Genomic DNA, 16,603 nt, shown 5'->3' with positions numbered 1-16,603 from the left:
AACCATTTTGCTTCATTGTTCTAAAATATCTTGGGGTTGAGGAAGAAAGGCTTGGGAGAGGCTGGGTTGGGGGTTCTGCAACAGCAACAGGAGAACAAATCCTTTGTACACAGCAAGTGGATAGGATGTTAATGAACTGACCAAGGCTATGGTGGAGGGAGATTGAACAGAGAGTGTGGAGGAGGGAGATTGAACACTGAGTGTGGTGGAGGGAGATTGAACACTGAGTGTGGTGGAGGGAGATTGAACACTGAGTGTGGTGGATGGTGATTGAATACTGAGCGTGGTGGATGGTGATTGAACACTGAGTGTGGTGGATGGTGATTGAACACTGAGAGTGGTGGAGGGAGATTGAATGCAGAGTGTGGTGGAGGGAGATTGAACACAGAGTGTGGTGGAGGGAGATTGAACACAGAGTGTGGTGGAGGGAGATTGAACACAGAGTGTGGTGGAGGGAGATTGAACACAGAGTGTGGTGGAGGGAGATTGAACTCAGATTGTGGTGGAGGGAGATTGAACACAGAGTTTGTTTGAGGGAGTTTGAACACAGAGTGTGGTGGAGGGAGATTGAACACAGAGTGTGGTGGAGGGAGATTGAACACAGAGTGTGGTGGAGGGAGATTGAACACAGAGTGTGGTGGAGGGAGATTGAACGCAGAGTGTGGTGGAGGGAGATTGAACGCAGAGTGTGGTGGAGGGAGATTGAACGCAGAGTGTGGTGGAGGGAGATTGAACGCAGAGTGTGGTGGAGGGAGATTGAACGCAGAGTGTGGTGGAGGGAGATTGAACGCAGAGTGTGGTGGAGGGAGATTGAACGCAGAGTGTGGTGGAGGGAGATTGAACGCAGAGTGTGGTGGAGGGAGATTGAACGCAGAGTGTGGTGGAGGGAGATTGAACGCAGAGTGTGGTGGAGGGAGATTGAACGCAGAGTGTGGTGGAGGGAGATTGAACAAAGAATGTGGTTGAGGGAGATTGAACACAGTGTGTGGCGGAGGGAGATTGAACACTGAGTGTGGCGGAGGGAGATTGAACACTGAGTGTGGCGGACGGAGATTGAACACTGAATGTGGCGGAGGGAGATTGAACACTGAATGTGGCGGAGGGAGATTGAACACTGAGTGTGGCGGAGGGAGATTGAACACTGAGTGTGGTGGATGGTGATTGAATACTGAGCGTGGTGGATGGTGATTGAACACTGAGTGTGGTGGATGGTGATTGAACACTGAGAGTGGTGGAGGGAGATTGAATGCAGAGTGTGGTGGAGGGAGATTGAACACAGAGTGTGGTGGAGGGAGATTGAACACAGAGTGTGGTGGAGGGAGATTGAACACAGAGTGTGGTGGAGGGAGATTGAACACAGAGTGTGGTGGAGGGAGATTGAACTCAGATTGTGGTGGAGGGAGATTGAACACAGAGTTTGTTTGAGGGAGTTTGAACACAGAGTGTGGTGGAGGGAGATTGAACACAGAGTGTGGTGGAGGGAGATTGAACACAGAGTGTGGTGGAGGGAGATTGAACACAGAGTGTGGTGGAGGGAGATTGAACGCAGAGTGTGGTGGAGGGAGATTGAACGCAGAGTGTGGTGGAGGGAGATTGAACGCAGAGTGTGGTGGAGGGAGATTGAACGCAGAGTGTGGTGGAGGGAGATTGAACGCAGAGTGTGGTGGAGGGAGATTGAACGCAGAGTGTGGTGGAGGGAGATTGAACGCAGAGTGTGGTGGAGGGAGATTGAACGCAGAGTGTGGTGGAGGGAGATTGAACGCAGAGTGTGGTGGAGGGAGATTGAACGCAGAGTGTGGTGGAGGGAGATTGAACGCAGAGTGTGGTGGAGGGAGATTGAACAAAGAATGTGGTTGAGGGAGATTGAACACAGTGTGTGGCGGAGGGAGATTGAACACTGAGTGTGGCGGAGGGAGATTGAACACTGAGTGTGGCGGACGGAGATTGAACACTGAATGTGGCGGAGGGAGATTGAACACTGAATGTGGCGGAGGGAGATTGAACACTGAGTGTGGCGGAGGGAGATTGAACACTGAGTGTGGTGGAGGGAGATTGAACGCAGAGTGTGGTGGAGGGAGATTGAACGCAGAGTGTGGTGGAGGGAGATTGAACGCAGAGTGTGGTGGAGGGAGATTGAACGCAGAGTGTGGTGGAGGGAGATTGAACGCAGAGTGTGGTGGAGGGAGATTGAACCAAGAATGTGGTTCAGGGAGATTGAACACAGTGTGTGGCGGAGGGAGATTGAACACTGAGTGTGGCGGAGGGAGATTGAACACTGAGTGTGGCGGAGGGAGATTGAACACTGAGTGTGGCGGAGGGAGATTGAACACTGAGTGTGGCGGAGGGAGATTGAACACTGAGTGTGGCGGAGGGAGATTGAACACTGAGTATGGCGGAGGGAGATTGATCACTGAGTGTGGCGGAGGGAGATTGAACACTGAGTGTGGCGGAGGGAGATTGAACACTGAGTGTGGTGGAGGGAGATTGAACGCAGAGTGTGGTGGAGGGAGATTGAACGCAGAGTGTGGTGGAGGGAGATTGAACGCAGAGTGTGGTGGAGGGAGATTGAACGCAGAGTGTGGTGGAGGGAGATTGAACGCAGAGTGTGGTGGAGGGAGATTGAACGCAGAGTGTGGTGGAGGGAGATTGAACCAAGAATGTGGTTCAGGGAGATTGAACACAGTGTGTGGCGGAGGGAGATTGAACACTGAGTGTGGCGGAGGGAGATTGAACACTGATGGCGGAGGGAGATTGAACACTGAGTGTGGCGGAGGGAGATTGAACACTGAGTGTGGTGGAGGGAGATTGAACACTGAGTGTGGCGGAGGGAGATTGAACACTGAGTGTGGCGGAGGGAGATTGAACACTGAGTGTGGCGGAGGGAGATTGAACACTGAGTGTGGCGGAGGGAGATTGAACACTGAGTGTGGCGGAGGGAGATTGAACACAGAGTGTGGCGGAGGGAGATTGAACACTGAGTGTGGCGGAGGGAGATTGAACACTGAGTGTGGCGGAGGGAGATTGAACACTGAGTGTGGCTGAGGGAGATTGAACGCTGAGTGTGGCGGAGGGAGATTGAACGCAGAGTGTGGCGGAGGGAGATTGAACGCAGAATGTGGTTGAGGGAGATTGAACCAAGAATGTGGTTGAGGGAGATTGAACACTGAGTGTGGCGGAGGGAGATTGAACACTGAGTGTGGTGGAGGGAGATTGAACGCAGAATGTGGTTGAGGGAGATTGAACCAAGAATGTGGTTGAGGGAGATTGAACACAGAGTGTGGTGGAGGGAGATTGAACACAGAGTGTGACGGTGGGAGTTTGAACACTGAGAATTTGGTAGAGGGAGAGTGAACACGGATTGTGTTTGAGGGAGTTTGAACATTGAGAGTGTGGTGGAGGGATATTGAACACAGAGTGTGGTGAAGGGAGATTGAACGCAGAATGTGGTTGAGGGAGATTGAACGCAGAATGTGGTTGAGGGAGATTGAACCAAGAATGTGGTTGAGGGAGATTGAACACAGAGTGTGGTGGAGGGAGATTGAACACAGAGTTTGACAGAGGGAGATTGAACACAGAGAATTTGGTGGAGGGAGATTGAACACAGATTGTGGTTGAGGGCGACTGAACATTGAGATTGTGGTGGAGGGAGATTGAACTCAGATTGTGGTGGAGGGAGATTGAACGCAGAGTGTGGTGGAGGGAGATTGAACACAGAGTGTGGTGGAGGGAGATTGAACACAGAGTGTGGTGGAGGGAGATTGAACGCAGAATGTGGTTGAGGGAGATTGAACCAAGAATGCGGTTGAGGGAGATTGAACACAGAGTGTGGTGGAGGGAGATTGAACACAGAGTGTGACGGTGGGAGTTTGAACACTGAGAATTTGGTAGAGGGAGATTGAACACGGATTGTGTTTGAGGGAGTTTGAACATTGAGATTGTGGTGGAGGGAGATTGAACACAGTGTGGTGGAGGGTGATTGAACACAGTGTGGTGGAGGGAGATTGGACACTGAGTGTGGTGGAGGGAGATTGGACACTGAGTGTGGTAGAAGGAGATTGAACGCTGAGTGTTGTGGCGGGAGATTGAACACTGATTGTGGCGGAGGGAGATTGAACACTGAGTGTGGCGGAGGGAGTTTGAACACTGAGTGTGGCGGAGGGAGTTTGAACACTGAGTGTGGCGGAGGGAGTTTGAACACTGAGTGTGGCGGAGGGAGATTGAACATTGTGTGGTGGAGGGAGATTGAACACAGAGTGTGTTGGAGGGAGATTGAATGCAGAATGTGGTTGAGGGAGATTGAACCAAGAATGTGGTGGAGGGAGATTGAACACCGAGTGTGGTGGAGGGAGATTGAACACAGAGTGTGTGGCCCAGGGAGATTGAACACAGAGTGTGTGGCCCAGGGAGATTGAACACAGAATGTGGTTGAGGGAGATTGAACATTCAGAATGTAGTGGAGGGAGATTGAACACTGATTGTGGTGGAGGGAGATTGAACTCTGAGAGTGTGGCGGAGGGAGATTGAACACTGAGTGTGGCGGAGAGAGATTGAACATTGTGTGGCGGAGGGAGATTGAACACTGAGTGTGGCGGAGGAAGATTGAACACTGAGAGTGAGGTTGAGGGAGACTCAACACTGAGAGTGTGGTGGAGGGAGATTGAACACAGAGTGTGACGGAGGGAGTTTGAACACTGCGAATTTGGTGGAGGGAGATTGAAAACAGATAGTGGTTGAAGGAGATTGAACACAGAGTGTGGTGGCGGGATATTGAACGCTGAGTGTGTGGTGGCGGGATATTGAACGCTGAGTGTGTGGTGGCGGGATATTGAACGCTGAGTGTGTGGTGGCGGGATATTGAACGCTGAGTGTGTGGTGGCGGGATATTGAACGCTGAGTGTGTGGTGGCGGGATATTGAACGCTGAGTGTGTGGTGGCGGGATATTGAACGCTGAGTGTGTGGTGGCGGGATACTGAACGCTGAGAGTGTGGTGGAGGGAGATGGAACACAGAATGTGGTGGAGGGAGATTGAACACAGAGTGTGTGGCCCAGGGAGATTGAACACAGAATGTGTTTGAGGAAGATTGAACATTCAGAATGTAGTGGAGGGAGATTGAACACAGAGTGTGGCGGAGGGAGATTGAACACTGAGTGTGGCGGAGGAAGATTGAACACTGAGAATTTGGTGGAGGGAGATTGAAAACAGATAGTGGTTGAAGGAGATTGAACACAGAGTGTGGTGGAGGGAGATTGAACACAGTGTGGTGGAGGGAGAGTGAACACAGAGTGTGACGGTGGGAGTTTGAACACTGAGAATTTGGTAGAGGGAGATTGAACACGGATTGTGTTTGAGGGAGTTTGAACATTGAGAGTGTGGTGGAGGGAGATTGAACACAGAGTGCGGTGGAGGGAGATTGAACTCAGATTGTGGTGGAGGGAGATTGAACACAGAGTTTGTTTGAGGGAGTTTGAACACAGATTGTGGTGGAGGGAGATTGAACACAGAGTTTGTTTGAGGGAGTTTGAACGCAGAGTGTGGTGGAGGGAGATTGAACGCAGAGTGTGGTGGAGGGAGATTGAACGCAGAGTGTGGTGGAGGGAGATTGAACGCAGAGTGTGGTGGAGGGAGTTTGAACACTGAGTGTGGCGGAGGGAGATTGAACACTGAGTGTGGCGGAGGGAGATTGAACACTGAGTGTGGCGGAAGGAGATTGAACATTGTGTGGCGGAGGGAGATTGAACACAAAGTGTGTTGGAGGGAGATTGAATGCAGAATGTGGTTGAGGGAGATTGAACCAAGAATGTGGTGGAGGGAGATTGAACACCGAGTGTGGTGGAGGGAGATTGAACACAGAGTGTGTGGCCCAGGGAGATTGAACACAGAATGTGGTTGAGGGAGATTGAACATTCAGAATGTAGTGGAGGGAGATTGAACACTGATTGTGGTGGAGGGAGATTGAACTCTGAGAGTGTGGCGGAGGGAGATTGAACACTGAGTGTGGCGGAGAGAGATTGAACATTGTGTGGCGGAGGGAGATTGAACACTGAGTGTGGCGGAGGAAGATTGAACACTGAGAGTGAGGTTGAGGGAGACTCAACACTGAGAGTGTGGTGGAGGGAGATTGAACACAGAGTGTGACGGAGGGAGTTTGAACACTGCGAATTTGGTGGAGGGAGATTGAAAACAGATAGTGGTTGAAGGAGATTGAACACAGAGTGTGGCGGCGGGATATTGAACGCTGAGTGTGTGGTGGCGGGATATTGAACGCTGAGTGTGTGGTGGCGGGATATTGAACGCTGAGTGTGTGGTGGCGGGATATTGAACGCTGAGTGTGTGGTGGCGGGATATTGAACGCTGAGTGTGTGGTGGCGGGATACTGAACGCTGAGAGTGTGGTGGAGGGAGATGGAACACAGAATGTGGTGGAGGGAGATTGAACACAGAGTGTGTGGCCCAGGGAGATTGAACACAGAATGTGTTTGAGGAAGATTGAACATTCAGAATGTAGTGGAGGGAGATTGAACGCAGAGTGTGGCGGAGGGAGATTGAACGCAGAGTGTGGCGGAGGGAGATTGAACGCAGAGTGTGGCGGAGGGAGATTGAACGCAGAGTGTGGCGGAGGGAGATTGAACGCAGAGTGTGGCGGAGGGAGATTGAACGCAGAGTGTGGCGGAGGGAGATTGAACGCAGAGTGTGGCGGAGGGAGATTGAACGCAGAGTGTGGCGGAGGGAGAGTGTGGCGGAGGAGATGAACGCAGAGTGTGGCGGAGGGAGATTGAACGCAGAGTGTGGCGGAGGGAGATTGAACGCAGAGTGTGGCGGAGGGAGATTGAACGCAGAGTGTGGCGGAGGGAGATTGAACGCAGAGTGTGGCGGAGGGAGATTGAACGCAGAGTGTGGCGGAGGGAGATTGAACGCAGAGTGTGGCGGAGGGAGATTGAACGCAGAGTGTGGCGGAGGGAGATTGAACGCAGAGTGTGGCGGAGGGAGATTGAACGCAGAGTGTGGCGGAGGGAGATTGAACGCAGAGTGTGGCGGAGGGAGATTGAACGCAGAGTGTGGGCGGAGGGAGATTGAACGCAGAGTGTGGCGGAGGGAGATTGAACGCAGAGTGTGGCGGAGGGAGATTGAACGCAGAGTGTGGCGGAGGGAGATTGAACGCAGAGTGTGGCGGAGGGAGATTGAACGCAGAGTGTGGCGGAGGGAGATTGAACGCAGAGTGTGGCGGAGGGAGATTGAACGCAGAGTGTGGCGGAGGGAGATTGAACGCAGAGTGTGGCGGAGGGAGATTGAACGCAGAGTGTGGCGGAGGGAGATTGAACGCAGAGTGTGGCGGAGGGAGATTGAACGCAGAGTGTGGCGGAGGGAGATTGAACGCAGAGTGTGGCGGAGGGAGATTGAACGCAGAGTGTGGCGGAGGGAGATTGAACGCAGAGTGTGGCGGAGGGAGATTGAACGCAGAGTGTGGCGGAGGGAGATTGAACGCAGAGTGTGGCGGAGGGAGATTGAACGCAGAGTGTGGCGGAGGGAGATTGAACGCAGAGTGTGGCGGAGGGAGATTGAACGCAGAGTGTGGCGGAGGGAGATTGAACGCAGAGTGTGGCGGAGGGAGATTGAACGCAGAGTGTGGCGGAGGGAGATTGAACGCAGAGTGTGGCGGAGGGAGATTGAACGCAGAGTGTGGCGGAGGGAGATTGAACGCAGAGTGTGGCGGAGGGAGATTGAACGCAGAGTGTGGCGGAGGGAGATTGAACGCAGAGTGTGGCGGAGGGAGATTGAACGCAGAGTGTGGCGGAGGGAGATTGAACGCAGAGTGTGGCGGAGGGAGATTGAACGCAGAGTGTGGCGGAGGGAGATTGAACGCAGAGTGTGGCGGAGGGAGATTGAACGCAGAGTGTGGCGGAGGGAGATTGAACGCAGAGTGTGGCGGAGGGAGATTGAACGCAGAGTGTGGCGGAGGGAGATTGAACGCAGAGTGTGGCGGAGGGAGATTGAACGCAGAGTGTGGCGGAGGGAGATTGAACGCAGAGTGTGGCGGAGGGAGATTGAACGCAGAGTGTGGCGGAGGGAGATTGAACGCAGAGTGTGGCGGAGGGAGATTGAACGCAGAGTGTGGCGGAGGGAGATTGAACGCAGAGTGTGGCGGAGGGAGATTGAACGCAGAGTGTGGCGGAGGGAGATTGAACGCAGAGTGTGGCGGAGGGAGATTGAACGCAGAGTGTGGCGGAGGGAGATTGAACGCAGAGTGTGGCGGAGGGAGATTGAACGCAGAGTGTGGCGGAGGGAGATTGAACGCAGAGTGTGGCGGAGGGAGATTGAACGCAGAGTGTGGCGGAGGGAGATTGAACGCAGAGTGTGGCGGAGGGAGATTGAACGCAGAGTGTGGCGGAGGGAGATTGAACGCAGAGTGTGGCGGAGGGAGATTGAACGCAGAGTGTGGCGGAGGGAGATTGAACGCAGAGTGTGGCGGAGGGAGATTGAACGCAGAGTGTGGCGGAGGGAGATTGAACGCAGAGTGTGGCGGAGGGAGATTGAACGCAGAGTGTGGCGGAGGGAGATTGAACGCAGAGTGTGGCGGAGGGAGATTGAACGCAGAGTGTGGCGGAGGGAGATTGAACGCAGAGTGTGGCGGAGGGAGATTGAACGCAGAGTGTGGCGGAGGGAGATTGAACGCAGAGTGTGGCGGAGGGAGATTGAACGCAGAGTGTGGCGGAGGGAGATTGAACGCAGAGTGTGGCGGAGGGAGATTGAACGCAGAGTGTGGCGGAGGGAGATTGAACGCAGAGTGTGGCGGAGGGAGATTGAACGCAGAGTGTGGCGGAGGGAGATTGAACGCAGAGTGTGGCGGAGGGAGATTGAACGCAGAGTGTGGCGGAGGGAGATTGAACGCAGAGTGTGGCGGAGGGAGATTGAACGCAGAGTGTGGCGGAGGGAGATTGAACGCAGAGTGTGGCGGAGGGAGATTGAACGCAGAGTGTGGCGGAGGGAGATTGAACGCAGAGTGTGGCGGAGGGAGATTGAACGCAGAGTGTGGCGGAGGGAGATTGAACGCAGAGTGTGGCGGAGGGAGATTGAACGCAGAGTGTGGCGGAGGGAGATTGAACGCAGAGTGTGGCGGAGGGAGATTGAACGCAGAGTGTGGCGGAGGGAGATTGAACGCAGAGTGTGGCGGAGGGAGATTGAACGCAGAGTGTGGCGGAGGGAGATTGAACGCAGAGTGTGGCGGAGGGAGATTGAACGCAGAGTGTGGCGGAGGGAGATTGAACGCAGAGTGTGGCGGAGGGAGATTGAACGCAGAGTGTGGCGGAGGGAGATTGAACGCAGAGTGTGGCGGAGGGAGATTGAACGCAGAGTGTGGCGGAGGGAGATTGAACGCAGAGTGTGGCGGAGGGAGATTGAACGCAGAGTGTGGCGGAGGGAGATTGAACGCAGAGTGTGGCGGAGGGAGATTGAACGCAGAGTGTGGCGGAGGGAGATTGAACGCAGAGTGTGGCGGAGGGAGATTGAACGCAGAGTGTGGCGGAGGGAGATTGAACGCAGAGTGTGGCGGAGGGAGATTGAACGCAGAGTGTGGCGGAGGGAGATTGAACGCAGAGTGTGGCGGAGGGAGATTGAACGCAGAGTGTGGCGGAGGGAGATTGAACGCAGAGTGTGGCGGAGGGAGATTGAACGCAGAGTGTGGCGGAGGGAGATTGAACGCAGAGTGTGGCGGAGGGAGATTGAACGCAGAGTGTGGCGGAGGGAGATTGAACGCAGAGTGTGGCGGAGGGAGAGATTGAACGCAGAGTGTGGCGGAGGGAGATTGAACGCAGAGTGTGGCGGAGGGAGATTGAACGCAGAGTGTGGCGGAGGGAGATTGAACGCAGAGTGTGGCGGAGGGAGATTGAACGCAGAGTGTGGCGGAGGGAGATTGAACGCAGAGTGTGGCGGAGGGAGATTGAACGCAGAGTGTGGCGGAGGGAGATTGAACGCAGAGTGTGGCGGAGGGAGATTGAACGCAGAGTGTGGCGGAGGGAGATTGAACGCAGAGTGTGGCGGAGGGAGATTGAACGCAGAGTGTGGCGGAGGGAGATTGAACGCAGAGTGTGGCGGAGGGAGATTGAACGCAGAGTGTGGCGGAGGGAGATTGAACGCAGAGTGTGGCGGAGGGAGATTGAACGCAGAGTGTGGCGGAGGGAGATTGAACGCAGAGTGTGGCGGAGGGAGATTGAACGCAGAGTGTGGCGGAGGGAGATTGAACGCAGAGTGTGGCGGAGGGAGATTGAACGCAGAGTGTGGCGGAGGGAGATTGAACGCAGAGTGTGGCGGAGGGAGATTGAACGCAGAGTGTGGCGGAGGGAGATTGAACGCAGAGTGTGGCGGAGGGAGATTGAACGCAGAGTGTGGCGGAGGGAGATTGAACGCAGAGTGTGGCGGAGGGAGATTGAACGCAGAGTGTGGCGGAGGGAGATTGAACGCAGAGTGTGGCGGAGGGAGATTGAACGCAGAGTGTGGCGGAGGGAGATTGAACGCAGAGTGTGGCGGAGGGAGATTGAACGCAGAGTGTGGCGGAGGGAGATTGAACGCAGAGTGTGGCGGAGGGAGATTGAACGCAGAGTGTGGCGGAGGGAGATTGAACGCAGAGTGTGGCGGAGGGAGATTGAACGCAGAGTGTGGCGGAGGGAGATTGAACGCAGAGTGTGGCGGAGGGAGATTGAACGCAGAGTGTGGCGGAGGGAGATTGAACGCAGAGTGTGGCGGAGGGAGATTGAACGCAGAGTGTGGCGGAGGGAGATTGAACGCAGAGTGTGGCGGAGGGAGATTGAACGCAGAGTGTGGCGGAGGGAGATTGAACGCAGAGTGTGGCGGAGGGAGATTGAACGCAGAGTGTGGCGGAGGGAGATTGAACGCAGAGTGTGGCGGAGGGAGATTGAACGCAGAGTGTGGCGGAGGGAGATTGAACGCAGAGTGTGGCGGAGGGAGATTGAACGCAGAGTGTGGCGGAGGGAGATTGAACGCAGAGTGTGGCGGAGGGAGATTGAACGCAGAGTGTGGCGGAGGGAGATTGAACGCAGAGTGTGGCGGAGGGAGATTGAACGCAGAGTGTGGCGGAGGGAGATTGAACGCAGAGTGTGGCGGAGGGAGATTGAACGCAGAGTGTGGCGGAGGGAGATTGAACGCAGAGTGTGGCGGAGGGAGATTGAACGCAGAGTGTGGCGGAGGGAGATTGAACGCAGAGTGTGGCGGAGGGAGATTGAACGCAGAGTGTGGCGGAGGGAGATTGAACGCAGAGTGTGGCGGAGGGAGATTGAACGCAGAGTGTGGCGGAGGGAGATTGAACGCAGAGTGTGGCGGAGGGAGATTGAACGCAGAGTGTGGCGGAGGGAGATTGAACGCAGAGTGTGGCGGAGGGAGATTGAACGCAGAGTGTGGCGGAGGGAGATTGAACGCAGAGTGTGGCGGAGGGAGATTGAACGCAGAGTGTGGCGGAGGGAGATTGAACGCAGAGTGTGGCGGAGGGAGATTGAACGCAGAGTGTGGCGGAGGGAGATTGAACGCAGAGTGTGGCGGAGGGAGATTGAACGCAGAGTGTGGCGGAGGGAGATTGAACGCAGAGTGTGGCGGAGGGAGATTGAACGCAGAGTGTGGCGGAGGGAGATTGAACGCAGAGTGTGGCGGAGGGAGATTGAACGCAGAGTGTGGCGGAGGGAGATTGAACGCAGAGTGTGGCGGAGGGAGATTGAACGCAGAGTGTGGCGGAGGGAGATTGAACGCAGAGTGTGGCGGAGGGAGATTGAACGCAGAGTGTGGCGGAGGGAGATTGAACGCAGAGTGTGGCGGAGGGAGATTGAACGCAGAGTGTGGCGGAGGGAGATTGAACGCAGAGTGTGGCGGAGGGAGATTGAACGCAGAGTGTGGCGGAGGGAGATTGAACGCAGAGTGTGGCGGAGGGAGATTGAACGCAGAGTGTGGCGGAGGGAGATTGAACGCAGAGTGTGGCGGAGGGAGATTGAACGCAGAGTGTGGCGGAGGGAGATTGAACGCAGAGTGTGGCGGAGGGAGATTGAACGCAGAGTGTGGCGGAGGGAGATTGAACGCAGAGTGTGGCGGAGGGAGATTGAACGCAGAGTGTGGCGGAGGGAGATTGAACGCAGAGTGTGGCGGAGGGAGATTGAACGCAGAGTGTGGCGGAGGGAGATTGAACGCAGAGTGTGGCGGAGGGAGATTGAACGCAGAGTGTGGCGGAGGGAGATTGAACGCAGAGTGTGGCGGAGGGAGATTGAACGCAGAGTGTGGCGGAGGGAGATTGAACGCAGAGTGTGGCGGAGGGAGATTGAACGCAGAGTGTGGCGGAGGGAGATTGAACGCAGAGTGTGGCGGAGGGAGATTGAACGCAGAGTGTGGCGGAGGGAGATTGAACGCAGAGTGTGGCGGAGGGAGATTGAACGCAGAGTGTGGCGGAGGGAGATTGAACGCAGAGTGTGGCGGAGGGAGATTGAACGCAGAGTGTGGCGGAGGGAGATTGAACGCAGAGTGTGGCGGAGGGAGATTGAACGCAGAGTGTGGCGGAGGGAGATTGAACGCAGAGTGTGGCGGAGGGAGATTGAACGCAGAGTGTGGCGGAGGGAGATTGAACGCAGAGTGTGGCGGAGGGAGATTGAACGCAGAGTGTGGCGGAGGGAGATTGAACGCAGAGTGTGGCGGAGGGAGATTGAACGCAGAGTGTGGCGGAGGGAGATTGAACGCAGAGTGTGGCGGAGGGAGATTGAACGCAGAGTGTGGCGGAGGGAGATTGAACGCAGAGTGTGGCGGAGGGAGATTGAACGCAGAGTGTGGCGGAGGGAGATTGAACGCAGAGTGTGGCGGAGGGAGATTGAACGCAGAGTGTGGCGGAGGGAGATTGAACGCAGAGTGTGGCGGAGGGAGATTGAACGCAGAGTGTGGCGGAGGGAGATTGAACGCAGAGTGTGGCGGAGGGAGATTGAACGCAGAGTGTGGCGGAGGGAGATTGAACGCAGAGTGTGGCGGAGGGAGATTGAACGCAGAGTGTGGCGGAGGGAGATTGAACGCAGAGTGTGGCGGAGGGAGATTGAACGCAGAGTGTGGCGGAGGGAGATTGAACGCAGAGTGTGGCGGAGGGAGATTGAACGCAGAGTGTGGCGGAGGGAGATTGAACGCAGAGTGTGGCGGAGGGAGATTGAACGCAGAGTGTGGCGGAGGGAGATTGAACGCAGAGTGTGGCGGAGGGAGATTGAACGCAGAGTGTGGCGGAGGGAGATTGAACGCAGAGTGTGGCGGAGGGAGATTGAACGCAGAGTGTGGCGGAGGGAGATTGAACGCAGAGTGTGGCGGAGGGAGATTGAACGCAGAGTGTGGCGGAGGGAGATTGAACGCAGAGTGTGGCGGAGGGAGATTGAACGCAGAGTGTGGCGGAGGGAGATTGAACGCAGAGTGTGGCGGAGGGAGATTGAACGCAGAGTGTGGCGGAGGGAGATTGAACGCAGAGTGTGGCGGAGGGAGATTGAACGCAGAGTGTGGCGGAGGGAGATTGAACGCAGAGTGTGGCGGAGGGAGATTGAACGCAGAGTGTGGCGGAGGGAGATTGAACGCAGAGTGTGGCGGAGGGAGATTGAACGCAGAGTGTGGCGGAGGGAGATTGAACGCAGAGTGTGGCGGAGGGAGATTGAACGCAGAGTGTGGCGGAGGGAGATTGAACGCAGAGTGTGGCGGAGGGAGATTGAACGCAGAGTGTGGCGGAGGGAGATTGAACGCAGAGTGTGGCGGAGGGAGATTGAACGCAGAGTGTGGCGGAGGGAGATTGAACGCAGAGTGTGGCGGAGGGAGATTGAACGCAGAGTGTGGCGGAGGGAGATTGAACGCAGAGTGTGGCGGAGGGAGATTGAACGCAGAGTGTGGCGGAGGGAGATTGAACGCAGAGTGTGGCGGAGGGAGATTGAACGCAGAGTGTGGCGGAGGGAGATTGAACGCAGAGTGTGGCGGAGGGAGATTGAACGCAGAGTGTGGCGGAGGGAGATTGAACGCAGAGTGTGGCGGAGGGAGATTGAACGCAGAGTGTGGCGGAGGGAGATTGAACGCAGAGTGTGGCGGAGGGAGATTGAACGCAGAGTGTGGCGGAGGGAGATTGAACGCAGAGTGTGGCGGAGGGAGATTGAACGCAGAGTGTGGCGGAGGGAGATTGAACGCAGAGTGTGGCGGAGGGAGATTGAACGCAGAGTGTGGCGGAGGGAGATTGAACGCAGAGTGTGGCGGAGGGAGATTGAACGCAGAGTGTGGCGGAGGGAGATTGAACGCAGAGTGTGGCGGAGGGAGATTGAACGCAGAGTGTGGCGGAGGGAGATTGAACGCAGAGTGTGGCGGAGGGAGATTGAACGCAGAGTGTGGCGGAGGGAGATTGAACGCAGAGTGTGGCGGAGGGAGATTGAACGCAGAGTGTGGCGGAGGGAGATTGAACGCAGAGTGTGGCGGAGGGAGATTGAACGCAGAGTGTGGCGGAGGGAGATTGAACGCAGAGTGTGGCGGAGGGAGATTGAACGCAGAGTGTGGCGGAGGGAGATTGAACGCAGAGTGTGGCGGAGGGAGATTGAACGCAGAGTGTGGCGGAGGGAGATTGAACGCAGAGTGTGGCGGAGGGAGATTGAACGCAGAGTGTGGCGGAGGGAGATTGAACGCAGAGTGTGGCGGAGGGAGATTGAACGCAGAGTGTGGCGGAGGGAGATTGAACGCAGAGTGTGGCGGAGGGAGATTGAACGCAGAGTGTGGCGGAGGGAGATTGAACGCAGAGTGTGGCGGAGGGAGATTGAACGCAGAGTGTGGCGGAGGGAGATTGAACGCAGAGTGTGGCGGAGGGAGATTGAACGCAGAGTGTGGCGGAGGGAGATTGAACGCAGAGTGTGGCGGAGGGAGATTGAACGCAGAGTGTGGCGGAGGGAGATTGAACGCAGAGTGTGGCGGAGGGAGATTGAACGCAGAGTGTGGCGGAGGGAGATTGAACGCAGAGTGTGGCGGAGGGAGATTGAACGCAGAGTGTGGCGGAGGGAGATTGAACGCAGAGTGTGGCGGAGGGAGATTGAACGCAGAGTGTGGCGGAGGGAGATTGAACGCAGAGTGTGGCGGAGGGAGATTGAACGCAGAGTGTGGCGGAGGGAGATTGAACGCAGAGTGTGGCGGAGGGAGATTGAACGCAGAGTGTGGCGGAGGGAGATTGAACGCAGAGTGTGGCGGAGGGAGATTGAACGCAGAGTGTGGCGGAGGGAGATTGAACGCAGAGTGTGGCGGAGGGAGATTGAACGCAGAGTGTGGCGGAGGGAGATTGAACGCAGAGTGTGGCGGAGGGAGATTGAACGCAGAGTGTGGCGGAGGGAGATTGAACGCAGAGTGTGGCGGAGGGAGATTGAACGCAGAGTGTGGCGGAGGGAGATTGAACGCAGAGTGTGGCGGAGGGAGATTGAACGCAGAGTGTGGCGGAGGGAGATTGAACGCAGAGTGTGGCGGAGGGAGATTGAACGCAGAGTGTGGCGGAGGGAGATTGAACGCAGAGTGTGGCGGAGGGAGATTGAACGCAGAGTGTGGCGGAGGGAGATTGAACGCAGAGTGTGGCGGAGGGAGATTGAACGCAGAGTGTGGCGGAGGGAGATTGAACGCAGAGTGTGGCGGAGGGAGATTGAACGCAGAGTGTGGCGGAGGGAGATTGAACGCAGAGTGTGGCGGAGGGAGATTGAACGCAGAGTGTGGCGGAGGGAGATTGAACGCAGAGTGTGGCGGAGGGAGATTGAACGCAGAGTGTGGCGGAGGGAGATTGAACGCAGAGTGTGGCGGAGGGAGATTGAACGCAGAGTGTGGCGGAGGGAGATTGAACGCAGAGTGTGGCGGAGGGAGATTGAACGCAGAGTGTGGCGGAGGGAGATTGAACGCAGAGTGTGGCGGAGGGAGATTGAACGCAGAGTGTGGCGGAGGGAGATTGAACGCAGAGTGTGGCGGAGGGAGATTGAACGCAGAGTGTGGCGGAGGGAGATTGAACGCAGAGTGTGGCGGAGGGAGATTGAACGCAGAGTGTGGCGGAGGGAGATTGAACGCAGAGTGTGGCGGAGGGAGATTGAACGCAGAGTGTGGCGGAGGGAGATTGAACGCAGAGTGTGGCGGAGGGAGATTGAACGCAGAGTGTGGCGGAGGGAGATTGAACGCAGAGTGTGGCGGAGGGAGATTGAACGCAGAGTGTGGCGGAGGGAGATTGAACGCAGAGTGTGGCGGAGGGAGATTGAACGCAGAGTGTGGCGGAGGGAGATTGAACGCAGAGTGTGGCGGAGGGAGATTGAACGCAGAGTGTGGCGGAGGGAGATTGAACGCAGAGTGTGGCGGAGGGAGATTGAACGCAGAGTGTGGCGGAGGGAGATTGAACGCAGAGTGTGGCGGAGGGAGATTGAACGCAGAGTGTGGCGGAGGGAGATTGAACGCAGAGTGTGGCGGAGGGAGATTGAACGCAGAGTGTGGCGGAGGGAGATTGAACGCAGAGTGTGGCGGAGGGAGATTGAACGCAGAGTGTGGCGGAGGGAGATTGAACGCAGAGTGTGGCGGAGGGAGATTGAACGCAGAGTGTGGCGGAGGGAG

The sequence above is a fragment of the Carcharodon carcharias genome, chromosome 17, assembly GCF_017639515.1.
Source record: "Carcharodon carcharias isolate sCarCar2 chromosome 17, sCarCar2.pri, whole genome shotgun sequence".
Classification (NCBI taxonomy): Eukaryota; Metazoa; Chordata; class Chondrichthyes; order Lamniformes; family Lamnidae; genus Carcharodon; species Carcharodon carcharias.
This window is presented reverse-complemented; position numbering follows the sequence as displayed.